Here is a 7,935-nt window from a genome sequence, read left to right as displayed (position 1 = left end):
TGGTCAACGACCGACATGCATCTGAAGTGGACTATAAGTGGAGAGGCTGACAGCTAGGTCCACAGCCGCACGCAAGGTAATACGTCCTTATTACACGCAAAATAATGATTCCTCCACCTAACATCTGGGACCCACCGAAAGGGCCTCTGTATTTCACGAAAAAAACGTTACCGCCGCTGACAGCTTGGACCCACCAACTATATCTTCACACGCAAGGAAGTGCCTCCTTATTACGCAAAAAAATGAATACTCCCCCTGCTAGCTGGGACCCAGTATAGTGGCAGGCTGACTTGTGGGCCTACTAAGTTGACGGGGATGGAGGGCTTTGTCAACTTAGTCAATACTCCAATGACCGTACGATGTCCATCCAACGGCCGTAGTGCTTCTTCAACCTCTGGTCTTCGTTCTCTAGCCGCCCAAAGCAGTGTCGGTCGTGCCGCATTCTCCGACCTCCCGTGGCCGGCTGTGATACTATGGAGGCCTCACCGCCCCCTACTACTCCCACCGCTAGCCAGGCCATCTCTCTACTCATCCACACCCCTTGTTATTCTGCGGCGACGGTAGCCTCACACCGCAGCCGAACCAGTGAACCCTCGTACTCCTCTTCGCATGGGCATCCACTGCTGCGTCTTCCCCAGCTCCGCGCCGTCCCCTTCCTAGGCCACGCCGCCGTCCACCGCCGTGGTGATATCGGCGCGGCATGGTCAATGTGGTCAACGATCGACTTCCATCGGAAGAGTACTGTGCGTGGAGAGGCTGACAGCTGGGTCCACAACGGCCGCAAGGAAGTGCCTCCTTATTACACACAAAATAATTATTCCTCCACCTGACAGCGGGGACCCAACAGACGGGCCACCATATTTCACGAAAAAAAATGTTTCCCCCTGACTGCTGGGACCCACCAGCTACACCTTCGCATGCAAGGATGTGCATCCGGAAAAAAACCGATTCACCCCCTGACTGCTGGGACCCACCAGCTACATCTTCGCACGCAAAGAAGTGCGTCCGGGCAAAAAATAAAAAATCAATTCGCCCCCCTAACTGCTGGGACCCACCAGCTACATCTTCACACACAAGGAAGTGCCTGACAGTCGGGACCCACCTGGTCGAAGCGTAAGTAGCATTGTCATTCTGGTCGCGAACGTGTATGTACATATATACTGGTCGATGTAGAGGCGTGCACGTGTCGTAGTAGAGGCGCGTACGTGTCGTAGTAGAGGCGCGCACGTAGCATGTACACGTACGTACAGCGGCCAGTGTGCAAGAAAGAAAATACGGCCACGTATGTGTACATACGGGCGGGGCCTCGAACGCCTACTCGCGCATACGTACGGCTAGGGCACGTGTAAATTGGCTGGGTCGGAACGGAGAAACAGCGTCGTCGTCGTGTTCATGGGGAGCCAACTGGCTGGGTCGGAACGGAATGCGTCGTCGTGTTCATCGGGAGGGCTTGGACGGAACAGGCGATGGAAACGAGGCCTGGCATACCGCAGAACAGAGGAAACGGCCTTGTGTTCGACCGGCCACATTCGAAACGGAATCCTGTTCATCGGGAGGGGTCTGGCATACCGCAAAATGGAGGAAACGGACCTCCTACTGTCGAAACGGGGGTCCTGTTGATCGGGATGGGTGTGGCATACCGCAAAATGGACGAAACGGACTTGTGTTGGAGCGCTACGGTCGAAATGGGGGTCCTGTTCATCGGGAGGGGTGTGGTGTACGACAAAATGGGACTCGACGGGATACTGTTCATCTCCACCGTCGACCTCCTCCAACCTCCACGGGTTACCGTCAACCTCCTCCATCCTCCACGGGTTCCTGTTCATCCAGCTTCCACCGCGCGCTACTCCACCGGCTACTGTTCAACCACCCCTCCACGGGCACCCCTCCACCGTCTACTGTTCATCCAGCCCTCCACGGGGTCGTCCTGTTCATCCAGAGGCAACGCCACGGGGTCCTGTTCATCCACCCCCACCGCTCACTGTTCATCCAACCCCCCCTCCCGCAACACTCACTGTTCATCCAATCGACCGGCTTCAGTTAGCAGAAGTAGCGAAGGAACCGCTCGATCGGATTCAGTTAACAGCCATCGATCGATCGCTCGGGTTCAGTAACGCGTAGCCTACAATGCAATCTCTCGGGTTTAGTTAGAGCCCAACGCCTCGCTCGATTTCAGTTAGAGCCAACGGCTCGCACACACGCGCGTACGTGTACGAGAGAAACGCGCATCGCTCGGCCCCCGACCACCCACCGTAACCGGGAACTCCCCGAAATTTTCCTCGCCCTCGCTTCTACCACGGTTTTTGCCGTCATGGATGGCCCAAAGAATGTCATGCAGCTGCGTCTTCGGCCCGCCCAGGACAAAAAGCCCATTTTCTGTCATGATTTTTTGTCATAGAAGTATGAGCCCACCACATCTATGATGATACCGGGTTTTGTCACAATTATCGTCATAGAAGTGTCATAAGTATGACAGAAAAAAATTTCATTCGGCCCAAAATGTCATGGATGTGTCTTTTTTTGTAGTGCTACTAATGTAAAAACTCAACTTTTTTGTAGTGCTACTAATGTCAGCTCTTGTTACAGTGGGTCAGTACCTGTCCACTAACAGTGCCAAAAGCACGTTCCTGCGTAATACTGGGTTGGTTGTTAAGGCAATCTCGTCCAAACTTCCTCGGATCAAGATATGCAAGCTCAAAACAATGTTATATCTGTGCTCTAGACACAAGTCCATTCCCTAATAGAGACCCTTTGTGAAACAAGGACAGACATTGTTCGATGTCGTCAAGATATGCACGGTTTTGAAACCAGACTATCAGACATTTGCTTTGTGGTTCAGGAGCCTAGGAGAAATGAAGGCAAACGTTATGGTGCTTCATCTAACAATACAACATGAAAACATGACAGTCAGGTCAAATGAACTGAGCTTATGAACTTCTTGTGGTGCATTTATCTGCCAGACTGTTAACTTTTATGCCAACCTTCCTTTTGTTTTATAGTTGTAATTTGTTTTGTTGCGATACAAGATTTCTTCTTAACATGCAGCCACCGGCTAAAGAAAACAACAAGCAATTTTTGTATAGTGTAGGGTGTTCCCTATATTTGCACTGGTGGCGATCTTCGATGCCGAATGGATGTAATCTGTGCAATCGCGTTAATAGCCTAGCGTTAGTGTCAGGCTTATTTATTTCCTAGTCTTCTTTTTCCCTGGTTTTTAGTGGCAGCAACAACCATGGGCCATATACGGACTATGGTAACCTTGACATGCTACGGGCCATAGGATCCATGGGTCTCCTACAGGCCATCGATAAATGGGCCTCCAACAGGTTTGTAGAATCGGTGGGCCTCGGGCCGTCGGATAAATGGGTCTACATGGGCCATAAACGGGCATAATTGGTATCAGCCCAGCATGGTAATGGGCCGTTAACAGGCCAGAGGATAGCAAAGGCTTAATTCTGTCACTGGCATAACAGGTCGTTAATGGGACAGAATATAGGATAGGCTGGAAACGGTGCAACGGGTTAACAGGCCAGAAACGGGCCGAATCTTGCCACGGGCCGAATCTTGCCCATTATGGGAATAGGCCAGTAACGGGCCGGAAGTAATCGAGTGCCGGAAAGGAGCCCAAGAACGTATGGGCTGTCTGTAGGCCCAAAGCTAACACGTGCTGGAAACGGCCAATGTGAATCATGGGCCGTTAACGGGTACAAAAAAATTTACTGTTCATTATGGGCTAGAGTCACCGTGGGCCTCTAAAGGGCTAAAAGATATGAAGGCCTCATATGGGCCGAAAGACGTCGTGGGCCATACATGGGCCGAAAGTGAAACGGGCTGGTGTTATATTCGACGGCCCACATGACGTTGTTGGGCCGATTTCGGTTAAGCCCTAATGGGCCGTGAGTTACTGGGCCATAAAATGAGCTATTTGCGAAGAGACCGTTAACAGGCTTTTCAAGGGCCAGCGCACTAACTTTTGACTAAATCAAACGGGCCGGCCTTTGTAAGCTAAATGGGCCAGTGGTGGGTCGTCGCATGTATCGACATATCATAGGTGCCTATCTGACCCACTGACGAGCTGACACGTGTTTCCTCCGGCCAATCAAAATTTTACACGTGGAAATTTCCCATTGGTCCGGGCTATTAACGGGTTATCGAATCCAAAACCGGACCCGATAGCTTAACGGCGTCCCGTTACGGTGTATGCCATGTGTCGGTCACCCTTGATGAAAGCACTTCTGTGATGCGCAATTTATCGTCATGGAAGTGGATGCTTCCGTGATGATCATTTTGGTAATGTCATGGAACACTTCTATGACATGTATGACTATCTTGATTTTGTCATAAAATCGTCATGGATGTACATGCATGACAAAAAACACGACCTACTATGACAAACACGTATCATCACGGAAGTGTAATTTTTTGTAGTGATACCTTGTGTGATAAACATGGTGTACGTATGGAGCATGGTTTAGATCATGGGTATCTAGTTAGTACATCAAATGTACTATTATTTGGAATCAACATTAAGTGTGTTCAAAAATTTGAATTCGAGTTCATATCTATCTCTATAATAATCATGTGGTGTGTTGTTAAGATAATACACGAATGATGGTTTAAGTTGGCAACAATCATGATTGTAGATTCTTATTCAAATAGAGAAACGAATTAGAATCCAGTTCCAATTGCAGTGGTAGTATAGACATTTGGAATGCACTAAAATGTTGGTATGAGTAGGTTACATGCATTATACAGACAACGAATTTTTTTTAATTGGACATAACATGGATTCATACGTAGCTTTGAATAGCATTTGTACGGTAAAACGGGACAAGACTCTCTCTTTGTGTGGTGTGAATAGATTTATTTTTTTCATTTTTTCGTTGAGGGAAGTGCAAATTGATTTGGTACGTACAATATTACACGTTAGGCTTGTCCCTAAAATTCAACCCGCGCCTTGTTATATCCCGAAAATTCAGATATCGTGCTCCCAAAACCCGCGCCTTGCTATCCCGAAACTACAATGCGCGCGAAAACTCCCTCCAGCTCCCAAATCCCGACACGCGAAACCCCCTTCTAACCCTGAGCCGAAAGGGCCGCTAGTTCAAATCGGTGGGGGTACTTTTGTAATACACCCTATATTTTGGACAAGTGCGTCCCTAAGTCATGGTTCCCCCCTCCCATCGCCTCCTTTTCGCCATTCGAAATCCCAGCCGCCATAACCTCTCTGCTCCAGCTGCGAAACCCCATTTTTCTTCATCCGCCACCTCACTGCTGCCCAGCCGGAGCCTCTTCCCCGATGATGTCGTCAACAACAACGGCTCGATGTCCCTCATCCACCTCCCCGGATGAGGATCCGTCGTCCTGCCGGTTCAGCCGCCCCGTCCTCCACCTCCAAAGGAGCTGGTCCGACGATCGCCTCATCTATCGCGGCTGCTCCATCCCCACAGCGCCGCCTTAACCTACTCCACTGGAACTGCAAGATCCTCACCAACTCCTCAGATGAAGCCGAGGCCTACTCGACACCACCAAAGAGGTTGTACACTCATCGCATCGCACCTTCTCCTTAACTTGACCTCCCGGCACCGACGGTGCACCATCCTGCACCCCCATGGCGTGGCTACCTCGAAGCCGGCACCGCAGGCGACATCTTCATGGCGGTTCTCCCCCAGCATGAGGCCCCTTCGGCGGTGGCGTCCATACCAGCCGGATCTGCTGCTGCTGCTCTGGCTCTCGCTCGCTCGCTCGCACTGCTGCTACTGCTCTGGCTCTCACTTGCTCGCTCGCGCTGCTGTTGCTGCTCTAGCGCTAGTTCGCTCACTCGCGCTACTGCTGCTGCTCTGGCACTCGCTCGCTCGCTCATTTTGCTGCTGCTCCGGCGCTCGCCCGCTCGCTCGCGCTTCTGCTCTACTCTCCCCCTCGCTCGTGCTTCTGCTCTGCTCTTGCTCTCGCTGCTGATGCTGGTACACGGGCTGCTGCAGCTATACAAGTTGCTACTCTGGCTCTAGTTCGCGCTGCTCCACCAGATGCTGCTGCTTCGGCTGCTATCTGCTATTGTGTTCCCCGTCGATCGCCTGCTGATTTAGATCACTGTTTCTCCACTACTAGTGCTCGAGCAGCCTAAACTACATGTGAAGTGCCTCTCTGCTACCAGTGCATTCAGTTTCGACAGTAACATTCAGATTCCAAAGTAAATTTCAGTTTCGACAGTAAAGTCTAGAGTCAACAGTTTTTACCTCATCTGTTGTAGTCAGGTGTTTTTGGTGATGTAAATTTTACATCTATCACTTTTTCATAATGTATTTTACATCATCTATTGGAGATGATATTAGAATCCCACTTGAGATTAATGATGCATGTCTTTTACTGCTTTAGCCTCGACGTCTCACGGCTCACCGCAGCTGCTCCAACGACAGAACCATCCATCACAATAGAGCAGTGCTCTGGACGCCGTCTATAGATTCCTCAGATCTTCCTCCACACCTCTAACAACCACCTCTGCCTCAACTTCTTCGGTGAGCAACCCAATGATGCCGAGGTCAACACGACTACGGAAAATAGGTTGTGCACTTGTCGCATCACTTATTACTCTACATTCATGTCCATCCATTAGGGATATTTTGGTTCAAAGGAAAAACTGAAGGAAAAACATAGCAATAGGAAATTTTCCTATGGCACTTTACTATTGAATTATTCATGAATTTTGTTGAAAGGAATGGAGCAAACCATCCACCTGGACCTACTTTCCAAAATCCTATGCATCAAAACAAGACAAAGTGCATTAGTGGCATAATAACATTCTAACTGTACACGCTTTCATATGGTTTCACTTTAATTTGGCGATGTTTATTTGCATTCCTCTGCTCTTCCAATTCTTGTAAACCAAACACACAAGTTGACAGAAATCCAGTGTTTACAAATGCTCTATTCCCCACATGCATTCCTATCCTATTCCGGTGTTTTTCCTATCCCTGCGTTTTTAGAATCTTGCAAGCCAAAGGAGCCCTTACAGAATTACTTCAGTTACACGTAGGTGTTGAAGAAAACTTTGTGTGGTTTGTCCTGCTCCTAACACGACGTCGTCCATCTCACCTGAGCTGCTCCATCGACAAAAGCATCCACCAAACCAAACATCATGACTCCTGACCATCTTTCGCCGCCTTAGATCTCCTTCCCTACCGCCGGCACCCACCGCAACGGCATCACCATTATCGACTTAGCAGATGAACCTGAGGAGTACACGGGTCCACAAGAGAGGTCTCACTCTTTTGTTTCTGCTTATATTATGCATTGCTTAGTATTACCTGCTACTTTATCATCCTGTTCACCTCTTAGACTCCAAGTCAGGTCCAAATTAATGTTCAAACTTGATTTTTAAAATTAGTTGTATGGCACAAATCGAGGAAACAATGAATATTATCTCTGCCTATTATTTGGCACATATTGAGGCAGCAATGAATAGTATATTTGCCTATGTTGTTCATCTTGGGTGGTAAAGAAATAGTAAAGCAATCATCATATGTCTTTCTATTGAATTAAAGCTATCATCAGCCTGCTATCAATATTTTTGTATCCATCTACTGGTTGTTACCTTCACTCTAGATTTCTGCATGCTCTCCTTACATAATCGCACTATATTTTTTTCGTATGCATGTCAGATATTTTACACAGTCATGCTGAACATGTAGAGAAAAAGAGAAGAGTTTTGCACGGCAATACAATGTCATGCAGGCATCGCTTGGTGGGTTCAATGGCAAACCCCCCCCCTCCCCAGATTGTAATCCAGAGGACGATATCTATTCTGAGGCGGATTCAGACATAGCTGACCACTCCTATTTACCCCCAAGGTGTTTCCTCTAACTTGGCATGATGATGTTAGTCATATCATGCATATGTGGCCTTGCAGTGCCTACTTTCGACATCATATATGTCATC

Source organism: Triticum dicoccoides, chromosome 2A (genome assembly GCF_002162155.2).
Source record: "Triticum dicoccoides isolate Atlit2015 ecotype Zavitan chromosome 2A, WEW_v2.0, whole genome shotgun sequence".
NCBI classification, from domain to species: Eukaryota; Viridiplantae; Streptophyta; class Magnoliopsida; order Poales; family Poaceae; genus Triticum; species Triticum dicoccoides.
Note: the sequence above shows the minus strand (reverse complement) of the source record.